Source organism: Oncorhynchus mykiss, chromosome 25, assembly GCF_057628025.1.
Source record: "Oncorhynchus mykiss isolate SJ-2025 chromosome 25, ASM5762802v1, whole genome shotgun sequence".
Classification (NCBI taxonomy): Eukaryota; Metazoa; Chordata; class Actinopteri; order Salmoniformes; family Salmonidae; genus Oncorhynchus; species Oncorhynchus mykiss.
The window spans coordinates 91,296,627-91,309,709 of record NC_143046.1 but is presented as its reverse complement, the minus strand read 5'-3'; positions in this window follow the sequence as shown (position 1 = coordinate 91,309,709).

Sequence of the window (13,083 nt, the reverse complement as noted above, 5' to 3'; positions counted from 1 at the left end):
CTGAAAAACATTCATTTCTACTGTGTTGAAATGGAACTTCAGATGTCCTGTGTGTCAGACATTAACTGGTATTACTGTGTAATAAGGAGGTAGTAGAAAGCCTGTACGAGGGTTAGCACTCAGGCTAGAATGAAAGACTGCCGTAGAAAGCCAGTACGAGGGTTAGCACTCAGGCTAGAATGAAAGACTGCCGTAGAAAGCCAGCACGAGGGTTAGCACTCAGGCTAGAATGAATGGCGGCCGTAGAAAGCCAGTACGAGGGTTAGCACTCAGGCTAGAATGAAAGACTGCCGTAGAAAGGCTAGAATTAAAGGCGGCTGGTGCGTGGGAGAGAAAACATCTGTAGAGCTCAAAAAGTACTCACACTCAAAACCATGACAGGAAACAGTACAAAACGTTAAAGTGTAAGGGACTGCTGATGTGTGTGGACAACACTACAAGAAACATACAAAGTCCAATTCCTAATTAACCCCTTGGGGGAGTAGAGTTTTTAAGTGGAAGAGCCATCCGTACCATCTGGAGAAGGAACCCATCCGTACCATCTGGAGAAGGAACTCATCCGTACCATCTGGAGAAGGAACTCATCCGTACCATCTGGAGAAGGAACTCATCCGTAACATCTGGAGAAGGAACTCAGCAGGACCATCTGGAGAAGGAACTCATCTGTACCATCTGGGGAAGGAACTCATCCGTACCATCTGGAGAAGGAACTCATCCGTACCATCTGGAGAAGGAACTCATCCGTACCATCTGGAGAAGGAACTCATCCGTACCATCTGGTGAAGGAACTCATCCGTACCATCTGGAGAAGGCACTCATCCGTACCATCTGGAGAAGGAACTCATCCGTACCATCTGGAGAAGGAACTCATCTGTACCATCTGGAGAAGGCACTCATCCGTACCATCTGGAGAAGGCACTCATCCGTACCATCTGGAGAAGGAACTCATCCGTACCATCTGGAGAAGGAACTCATCTGTACCATCTGGAGAAGGAACTAATCCGTACCATCTGGAGAAGGAAGTCATCCGTACCATCTGGAGAAGGAACTCATCTGTACCATCTGGAGAAGGCACTCATCCGTACCATCTGGAGAAGGAACTCATCCGTACCATCTGGAGAAGGAACTCATCCGTACCATCTGGAGAAGGAACTCATCCGTACCATCTGGAGAAGGAACTCATCCGTACCATCTGGAGAAGGAACTCATCCGTACCATCTGCGGTTTGAGAAAACATGGTCAATGTCACAGAACTTAAGATCAGTCACAGTATGATTAGCCTCATGAAAGTGTCTGGTGATTTCAGGGCCTTTCTAGAGGATTGGCACTGCGATGCTCGTTGATGCGTAACCCGTAGTTGTCTGTGTGTTTTGCAAGACAGTAGATGCACTACATTGTTAGATCCACAGGCGATGAATCTATTGACGGTGTATTTTTTATTTGTGGCAGAAAGATCTGAATGTGTTGTTCTTTTCAATACTTGTACAGGCCGAAGGGGAATAAACCACAGGAGGCTGATCAACAACTGCAGGAAGTGTTTGGTTGTGGTCATTACTAAAGGTGGCACAACCAGTTATTGAGCTTAAGGGGCCAATTACTTTTTCACACAGGGGCATTGGGTGTTGCATAACTTTGTTTATAAAACGAAATAATTATCAAAATGTTGTGTTATTTGTTCCCTCGGGTTCATTTCATCTAATATTAGGTAACGAGGTGAAGATCTAGAAACATTCAGTGTTGGAAATATACAAAAACATAAAAATACTTGTTCACAGAACTGTAAGTCTATTACATAGGTGTATTATATAGGTGTATTATATAATCTACTATGTAGGTGTATTATGTAGTGTATTATATAGTATATGATATAGGTGTATTATGTAGTGTATTATATAGTATATGATATAGGTGCATTATATAGTGTTATATAGTGTATTATACAGTGTATTATATAGTATATGATATAGGTGCATTATATAGTGTTATATAGTGTATTATACAGTGTATTATATAGTATATTATATAGGTGTTTTATATAGGTGTATTATATAATCTACTACATAGGTGTATTGTGTAGTGTATTATATAGTATATTATATAGTATATTATATAGTGTGTTACATAGTGTATTATATAGGTGTATTATATAGTGTTATATAGTGTATTATATAGTGTATTATGTAGTATATTATATAGGTGTATTATATAATCTACTATATAGGTGTATTGTGTAGTGTATTATATAGTACATTATATAGTATATTATGTAGTGTTACATAGTGTATTAAAAATGTATATTATATAGTGTATTATATAGGTATATTATACAGTGTATTATATAGGTATATTACATAGTGGATAGTGTATTATAAAGGTGTATTATATAGTGTATTATATAGTATATTATATAGTATATTATACAGTGTATTATATAGTATATTATACAGTGTATTATATAGTATATTATATAGTATATTATATAGTATATTATACAGTGCATTATATAGTATATTATATAGTATATTATATAGTATATTATACAGTGCATTATATAGTATATTATATAGTATATTATATAGTATATTATACAGTGTATTATATAGGTATATTACATAGTGGATAGTGTATTATAAAGGTGTATTATTTAGTGTGCTATATAGGTTTGTTATATAGGTGCATTATATATTGTATTATATTGTGTGCTATATAGGTTAATTATATAGAGTATTATACAGGTGTATTAGAGAGAATAATTTATTTCAGCTTTTATTTCTTTCATCACATTTCCAGTGGGTCAGAAGTTTACATACACTCAATTAGTATTTGATAGCATTGCCTTTAAATTGTTTAACTTGGGTCAAACGTGTCAGGTAGCCTTCCACAAGCTTCCCACAATATGTTGGGTGAATGTTGGCCCATTCTTCCCGACAGAGCTGGTGTAACTGAGTCAGGTTTGTAGGCATCCTTGCTCGCAAACACGTTTTCAGTTCTGCCCACAAATTTTCTATAGGATTGAGGTCAAGGCTTTGTGATGGCCACTCCAATACCTTGACTTTGTTGTCCTTAAGCCATGTTGCCACAACTTTGTAAGTATGCTTGGGGTATGCTTGGGGTCAAATGGAAGACCCATTTGTGACCAAGCTTTAACTTCCTGACTGGTGTCTTGAGATGTTGCTATCCACATAATTTTCCACCCTCATGATGCCATCTGTTTTAGGAAGTGCACCAGTCCCTCCTGCAGTAAAGCACCCCCACAACATGATGACTGTGTCCCACCCTTAATCTACTAGCTGTTGGGACACAGCCAGTAGATTAAGGGTGGGACACAGTCAGTAGATTAAGGCTGGGACACAGCCAGTAGATTAAGGGTGGGACACAGCCAGTAGATTAAGGGTGGGACACAGCCAGTAGATTAAGGGTGGGACACAGCCAGTAGATTAAGGGTGGGACACAGCCAGTAGATTAAGGGTGGGACACAGCCAGTAGATTAAGGTTGGGACACAGCCAGTAGATTAAGGGTGGGACACAGCCAGTAGATTAAGGGTGGGACACAGCCAGTAGATTAAGGCTGGGACACAGCCAGTAGATTAAGGTTGGGACACAGCCAGTAGATTAAGGGTGGGACACAGCCAGTAGATTAAGGGTGGGACACAGCCAGTAGATTAAGGGTGGGACACAGCCAGTTGATGAAGGGTGGGACACAGCCAGTAGATTAAGGGTGGGACACAGCCAGTAGATTAAGGGTGGGACACAGCCAGTAGATTAAGGGTGGGACACAGCCAGTTGATGAAGGGTGGGACACAGCCTGTAGATTAAGGGTAGGACACAGCCAGTAGGGACACAGCCAATAGATTAAGGGTAGGACACAGCCAGTAGATTGAGGGTGGGACACAGCCAGTAGATTAAGGCTGGGACACAGCCAGTAGATTAAGGGTGGGACACAGCCAGTTGATGAAGGGTGGGACACAGCCTGTAGATTAAGGGTAGGACACAGCCAGTAGGGACACAGCCAATAGATTAAGGGTGGGACACAGCCAGTTGATTAAGGCTGGGACACAGCCAGTAGATTAAGGCTGGGACACAGCCAGTAGATTAAGGGTGGGACACAGCCAGTTGATGAAGGGTGGGACACAGCCTGTAGATTAAGGGTAGGACACAGCCAGTAGGGACACAGCCAATAGATTAAGGGTGGGACACAGCCAGTTGATTAAGGCTGGGACACAGCCCGTAGATTAAGGGTGGGACACAGCCATTAGATTAAAGGTGGGACACAGCCAATATATTAAGGGTGGGACACAGCCAGTAGATTAAGGCTGGGACACAGCCAGTAGATTAAGGCTGGGACACAGCCAGTAGATTAAGGGTAGGGCACAGCCAATAGGGATACAGCCAATAGATTAAGGGTAGGACACAGCCAGTAGATTGAGGGTGGGACACAGCCAGTAGATTAAGGCTGGGACACAGCCAGTAGATTAAGGGTAGGACACAGCCAGTAGATTAAGGCTGGGACACAGCCAGTAGATTAAGGGTAGGACACAGCCAATAGGGATACAGCCAATGGATTAAGGGTAGGACACAGCCAGTAGATTGAGGGTGGGACACAGCCAGTAGATTAAGGCTGGGACACAGCCAATAGATTAAGGTTGGGACACAGCAAATAGGGACACAGCCAATAGATTAAGGGTGGGACATAGCCAGTAGATTAAGGTTGGGACACAGCCAGTAGATTAAGGCTGGGCCACAGCCAGTAGATTAAGGGTAGGACACAGCCAATAGGGATACAGCCAATAGATTAAGGGTAGGACACAGCCAGTAGATTGAGGGTGGGACACAGCCAGTAGATTAAGGCTGGGACACAGCCAATAGATTAAGGTTGGGACACAGCAAATAGGGACACAGCCAATAGATTAAGGGTGGGACATAGCCAGTAGATTAAGGGTGGGACACAGCCAGTAGATTAAGGGTGGGACACAGCCAGTAGATTAAGGGTGGGACACAGCCAGTAGATTAAGGGTGGGACACAGCCAGTAGATTAAGGGTGGGACACAGCCAGTAGATTAAGGCTGGGACACAGCCAGTAGATTAAGGATGGGACACATCCAGTAGATTAAGGGCTGGGACACAGCCAGTAGATAAAGGGTGGGACATAGCCAGTAGATTAAGGCTGGGACACAGCCAGTAGATTAAGGGTGGGACACAGCCAGTAGATTAAGGCTGGGACACAGCCAGTAGATCGGTGTGTACCCCAAGGGACGGTTGAGCCAATGGTTGAGCTAATGTGATTTGCGTGATATTGTAAGTAACAAGAAAATGTCTTATATGGGCAGAAAGCTTCAATTATTGTTAATCTAACTGCACTGTCCAATTTACAGTAGCTATTACAGTGAAATAATACCATGCTATTGTTTGAGGAGAGTGCACAGTTATGTACTTGAACATGTATCAATTAACCAATTAGGCATATTTGGTCGGACTTGATACAACATTTTGAATATTAATGCAATGGTTAATTGGATCAGTCTAAAACTTTGCACATACACTACTGCCATCTAGACACCAACATCTAAATTGCCCATAAATTGCTAAAATACATTATTGCCTTTCTCTGGCATTTCAAGGATGATGGAACAAAACAAAAAAAAAAGTTTTTTTCTTTGCATTATCTTTTACCAGATCTATTGTGTAATATTCTCCAACATTAATTTCACATTTCCACAAACATGCATATCCTTGCTTCTGTTCCTGAGCTACAGGCAGTTAGATTTGGGTATGTATTGTGAAACATTTTCAATATATCCCTGACTAAATAATAAACATAGATTTGAAGGATAATATGTTCACAGTGAGTTCGTTGAAAAGACCAGAGATGGGCCGACCGTTTAAGAACAAATTCTTGTTTTCAATGACGGCCTAGGAACAGTAGAGAAGATATCTAAATTAACTGCCTTGTTCAGGGGGCAGAACGACAGCTTTTTACCGTGTCAGCTCAGGGATTCGATCTGGCAACCATTCAGGTTCCTAGTCCAATGCTCTAACCACTAGTCTACCTGCCTCCTCTACACTCTAACCACTAGGCTACCTGCCTCCTCTACACTCTAACCACTAGGCTACCTACCTCCCCTAAACTCTAACCACTAGGCTACCTGCCTCCCCTACACTCTAACCACTAGGCTACCTGCCTCCTCTACACTCTAACCACTAGGCTACCTGCCTCCTCTACACTCTAAACACTAGGCTACCTGCCTCCTCTACACTCTAAACACTAGGCTACCTGCCTCCTCTACACTCTAACCACTAGTCTACCTGCCTCCTCTACACTCTAAACACTAGGCTACCTGCCTCCTCTACACTCTAACCACTAGTCTACCTGCCTCCTCTACACTCTAAACACTAGGCTACCTGCCTCCTCTACACTCTAACCACTAGACTACACTGCCGCCACTACACTCTAACCACTAGGCTACCTGCCTCCTCTACACTCTAACCACTAGGCTACCTGCCTCCTCTACACTCTAACCACTAGGCTACCTGCCTCCTCTACACTCTAAACACTAGGCTACCTGCCTCCCCTACACTCTAACCACTAGGCTACCTACCTCCCCTACACTCTAACCACTAGGCTACCTGCCTCCCCTACACTCTAACCACTAGGCTACCTGCCTCCTCTACACTCTAACCACTAGGCTACCTGCCTCCTCTACACTCTAACCACTAGGCTACCTACCTCCCCTACACTCTAACCACTAGGCTACCTGCCACCTCTACACTCTAACCACTAGGCTACCTGCCACCTCTACACTCTAACCACTAGGCTACCTGCCACCTCTACACTCTAACCACTAGGCTACCTGCCACCTCTACACTCTAACCACTAGGCTACCTGTCTCCCCTACACTCTAACCACTAGGCTACCTGCCACCTCCACACTCTAACCACTAGGCTACCTGCCACCTCCACACTCTAACCACTAGGCTACCTGCCACCTCTACACTCTAACCACTAGGCTACCTCCCTCCCCTACACTCTAACTACTAGGCTACCTGCCACCTCTACACTCTAACCACTAGGCTACCTGCCACCTCAATAAGACTAGTCTACTCTTTCAAATCAAATCCAATTTTATTTGTCACATACACATGGTTAGCAGATGTTAATGTGAGTGTAGTGAAACGATTGTGCTTCTAGTTCCGACAATGCAGTAATAACCAACGAGTAATCTAACGTAACAATTCCACAACTACTACCTTATACACACAAGTGTTAAGGGATAAAGAATATGTACAGATATATGAATGAGTGATTGTACAGAACGACATAGGCAAGATGCAGTAGATGGTATAGAGTACAGTATATACAGATGAGATGAGTAATGTAGGGTATGTAAACATTATATTAAGTGGCATTGTTTAAAGTGGCTAGTGATAATTTTTTTTATAAACATTTCCATTATTAAAGTGGCTGGAGTTGCGTCTGTATGTTGGCAGCAGCCACTCAATGTTAGTGGTGGCTGTTTAACAGTCTGATGGCCTTGAGATAGAAGCTGTTTTTCAGTCTCTCAGTCCTAGCTTTGATGCACCTGTACTGACCTCGCCTTCTGGATGATAGCGGGGTGAACAGGCAGTGGCTCGGGTGGTTGTTGTCCTTGATGATCTTTATGGCCTTCCTGTGACATCGGGTGGTGTAGGTGTCCTGGAGGGCAGGTAGTTTGCCCCTGGTGATGCGTTGTGCAGACCTCACTACCCTCTGGAGAGCCTTACGGTTGTGGGCGGAGCAGTTGCCGTACCAGGTGGTGATACAGCCCGACAGGAGGCTCTCGATTGTGCATCTGTAGAAGTTTGTGAGTGTTTTTGGTGACCAGCCGAATTTCTTCAGCCTCCTGATGTTGAAGAGGCGCCCGCTGCGCCTCCTTCACAAAGCTGTCTGTGTGGGTGGACCAATTCAGTTTGTCCGTGATGTGTACGCCGAGGAACTTGGCATAATGACTATTTACTCAGACAGTATTGTAGGCCTTATCAATCATGTATTGTGGCTCTTCTAAACAGTAATGTCCCTTACACACCTGAACAGGTAACTAGGTGATCCAGGGTTGTGATGACCTCGTGTTTTAGAATAGAGGACATTCTCCTGACAGAGCTCTGCCTTTGTTTCTCCTTACAGAGCTCTGCCTTTGTTTGTCCTGACAGAGCTCTGCCTTTGTTTCTCCTGACAGAGCTCTGCCTTTGTTTCTCCTTACAGAGCTCTGCCTTTGTTTGTCCTGACAGAGCTCTGCCTTTGTTTCTCCTGACAGAGCTCTGCCTTTGTTTCTCCTTACAGAGCTCTGCCTTTGTTTCTCCTGACAGAGCTCTGTCTTTGTTTCCCCTGACAGAGCTCTGCCTTTGTTTCTCCTTACAGAGCTCTGCCTTTGTTTGTCCTGACAGAGCTCTGCCTTTGTTTGTCCTGACAGAGCTCTGCCTTTGTTTGTCCTGACAGAGCTCTGCCTTTGTTTGTCCTGACAGAGCTCTGCCTTTGTTTCTCCTGACAGAGCTCTGTCTTTGTTGCTCCTGACAGAGCTCTGTCTTTGTTGCTCCTGACAGACACATTCCTGCTTCTTAACTCTGGAAACTTGTATTTCTACATACGTTGTAAAGGTTTTGACCATCCAACAATGGCCACAGAGGTGTGTGTGTGTGTGTGTGTGTGTGTGTGTGTGTGTGTGTGTGTGTGTGACAGTGCTGGTGTGTGGCAGTTTAAGCAGAGACTCCTATCCATTCTGCTGCTCAGGACTCCTATCCATTCTGCTGCTCAGGACTCCTATCCATTCTGCTGCTCAGGACTCCTGTCCCTTGTGCGTCTCCTCGCTCAGACACTCTGGGGATTAAATCCACCTGGTAGATAGATTTGACTGTCAACTTTAAAGGGTCGATCTGAAGTTCAAACAACAAGATAGACAGATAGCAGCTGTCAACTATAACACGAGGATAGCTGTAGTAGTCTATAAGCCTACGTAGACATGTAGACCTACATAAATAGTACGTCCCGGGAATAAAGGAGTTCCTGCTTTAGACCAGGGCATTCTCTTTATAGTGCACTGCTTTAGTCCAGGGCATTCCCTTTATAGTGCACTGCTTTAGTCCAGGGCATTCCCTTTACAGTGCACTGCTTTAGACCAGGGCATTCCCTTTACGGTGCACTGCTTTAGTCCAGGGCATTCCCTTTACAGTGCACTGCTTTAGACCAGGGCATTCCCTTTATAGTACACTGCTTTAGACCAGGGCATTCCCTTTACAGTGCACTGCTTTAGACCAGGGCATTCCCTTTATAGTGCACTGCTTTAGTCCAGGGCATTCCCTTTACGGTGCACTGCTTTAGACCAGGGCATTCACTTTAGAGTACACTGCTTTAGACCAGGGCATTCTCTTTACAGTGCACTGCTGGTCCAGATCAGGCACACATGGCAGGGACGCTGGTCGACTTTGAGCTTAATAAATCTCTGTGAGAGAGGTCCGCCTAAGGAGCCAGAGACGGAGCCTTATAAGGTGTAATGTATTTGGAAAACAGGGGTTAGGGCCTAAATAACTGCTCCCAACGTATGTGCTGTTGTTGCCCAAACTAGAACAAGGATTTGACATGATGGCAACAACCAGACTGGCACTCAGGCTCCCTTTCACTGAGTTGACATGATGGCAACAACCAGACTGGCACTCAGGCTCCCTTTCACTGAGTTGACATGATGGCAACAACCAGACTGGCACTCAGGCTCCCTTTCACTAAGTTGACATGATGGCAACAACCAGACTGGCACTTAGGCTCCCTTTCACTGAGTTGACATGATGGCAACAACCAGACTGGCACTCAGGCTCCCTTTCACTGAGTTGACATGATGGCAACAACCAGACTGGCACTTAGGCTCCCTTTCACTGAGTTGACATGATGGCAACAACCAGACTGGCACTTAGGCTCCCTTTCACTGAGTTGACATGATGGCAACAACCAGACTGGCACTTAGGCTCCCTTTCACTGAGTTGACATGATGGCAACAACCAGACTGGCACTCAGGCTCCCTTTCACTGAGTTGACATGATGGCAACAACCAGACTGGCACTTAGGCTCCCTTTCACTGAGTTGACATGATGGCAACAACCAGACTGGCACTTAGGCTACCTTTCACTGAGTTGACATGATGGCAACAACCAGACTGGCACTTAGGCTCCCTTTCACTGAGTTGACATGATGGCAACAACCAGACTGGCACTCAGGCTCCCTTTCACTGAGTTGACATGATGGCAACAACCAGACTGGCACTCAGGCTCCCTTTCACTAAGTTGACATGATGGCAACAACCAGACTGGCACTTAGGCTCCCTTTCACTGAGTTGACATGATGGCAACAACCAGACTGGCACTCAGGCTCCCTTTCACTGAGTTGACATGATGGCAACAACCAGACTGGCACTCAGGCTACCTTTCACTGAGTTGACATGATGGCAACAACCAGACTGGCACTCAGGCTCCCTTTCACTGAGTTGACATGATGGCAACAACCAGACTGGCACTCAGGCTCCCTTTCACTGAGTTGACATGATGGCAACAACCAGACTGGCACTTAGGCTCCCTTTCACTGAGTTGACATGATGGCAACAACCAGACTGGCACTTAGGCTCCCTTTCACTGAGTTGACATGATGGCAACAACCAGACTGGCACTCAGGCTCCCTTTCACTGAGTTGACATGATGGCAACAACCAGACTGGCACTCAGGCTCCCTTTCACTGAGTTGACATGATGGCAACAACCAGACTGGCACTCAGGCTCCCTTTCACTGAGTTGACATGATGGCAACAACCAGACTGGCACTCAGGCTCCCTTTCACTGAGTTGACATGATGGCAACAACCAGACTGGCACTCAGGCTCCCTTTCACTGAGTTGACATGATGGCAACAACCAGACTGGCACTCAGGCTCCCTTTCACTGAGTTGACATGATGGCAACAACCAGACTGGCACTCAGGCTCCCTTTCACTGAGTTGACATGATGGCAACAACCAGACTGGCACTCAGGCTCCCTTTCACTGAGTTGACATGATGGCAACAACCAGACTGGCACTCAGGCTCCCTTTCACTGAGTTGACATGATGGCAACAACCAGACTGGCACTCAGGCTACCTTTCACTGAGTTGACATGATGGCAACAACCAGACTGGCACTCAGGCTCCCTTTCACTGAGTTGACATGATGGCAACAACCAGACTGGCACTTAGGCTCCCTTTCACTGAGTTGACATGATGGCAACAACCAGACTGGCACTCAGGCTCCCTTTCACTGAGTTGACATGATGGCAACAACCAGACTGGCACTCAGGCTCCCTTTCACTGAGTTGACATGATGGCAACAACCAGACTGGCACTCAGGCTCCCTTTCACTGAGTTGACATGATGGCAACAACCAGACTGGCACTCAGGCTCCCTTTCACTGAGTTGACATGATGGCAACAACCAGACTGGCACTCAGGCTACCTTTCACTGAGTTGACATGATGGCAACAACCAGACTGGCACTCAGGCTACCTTTCACTGAGTTGACATGATGGCAACAACCAGACTGGCACTTAGGCTCCCTTTCACTGAGTTGACATGATGGCAACAACCAGACTGGCACTTAGGCTACCTTTCACTGAGTTGACATTAGAGGTCAACCGATTATGATTTGTCAACACCGATACCGATTATTGGAGGACCAAAAAAGCCGATACCGATTAATCGTCCGTTTTTTAAAATGTATTTGTAATAATGACAATTACAACAATACTGAATTAACACTTATTTTAACTTAATATAATACATCAATAAAATCTATTTAGCCTCAAGTAAATAATGAAACATGTTCAATTTGGTTTAAATAATGTAAAAACACAGTGTTTGAGAAGAAAGTAAAAGTGCAATATGTGCCATGTAAGAAAGCTAACGTTTCAGTTCCTTGCTCAGAACATGAGAACATATGAAAGCTGGTGGTTCCTTTTAACATGAGTCTTCAATATTCCCAGGTAAGAAGTTGTAGGTTGTAGTTATTATAGGAATTATAGGACTATTTCCCTCTATACCATTTGTATTTCATTAACTTTGACTATTGGATGTTCTTATAGGCACTTTAGTATTGCCAGTGTAACAGTATAGCTTCCGCCCCTCTCCTCCCTGGGCTCGAACCAGCAAACACAACGACAATTAGGGCGCGCTAACTAGCGAGCCATTTCACATCGGTCACACCAGCCTCATCTGAGAGTTGATAGACTTGAAGTCATAAACAGCGCAATGCTTGATGCACAATGAAGAGCTGCTGACAGAACGCACTAAAGTGCTGTTTGAATGAATGTTTACGCGCCTGCTTCTGCCTACCACCGCTCAGTCAGATACTGAGATACTCGTATGCTCAGTCAGATTATATGCAACGCAGGACACGCTAGATAATATCTAGTAACATCAACCATGTGTAGTTAACTAGTGATTATGATTGATTGTTTTTTTTATAAGATAAGTTTAATACTAGCTAGCAACTTTTTACTTATTTTACCAATTTACCTTGGCTTACTGCATTCGCGTAACAGGCAGTCAGTCTCCTTGTGGAGTGCAACGAGTTGGACTAGTTAATTTATTGCGTTGGACTAGTTAACTGTAAGGTTGCAAGATTGGATCCCCCGAGCTGACAAGGTGAAAATCTGTCTTTCTGCCCCTGAACGAGGCAGTTAACCCACCGTTCCTAGGCCGTCATTGAAAATAAGAATGTGTTCTTAACTGTCTTGCCTGGTTAAATAAAGGTATAAAAATATAAACAAATCGGCGCCCAAAAATACCGATTTCCGATTGTTATGAAAACTTGAAATCGGCCCTAATTAATCGGCCATTCCGATTAATCGGTCGACCTCTAGTTGACATGCTATGTGTAACTCTGTGTTGTAACTCTGTGTTGTCACACTGCTTTGTTTTATCTTGGCCAGGTCGCAGTTGTAAATGAGAACTTGTTCTCAACTCGCCTACCTGGTTAAATAAAGGTGAAATAATAAATCAATAAAAAATTTGCTATAAAAATAAAAATACTCTATAATATTGTATAATA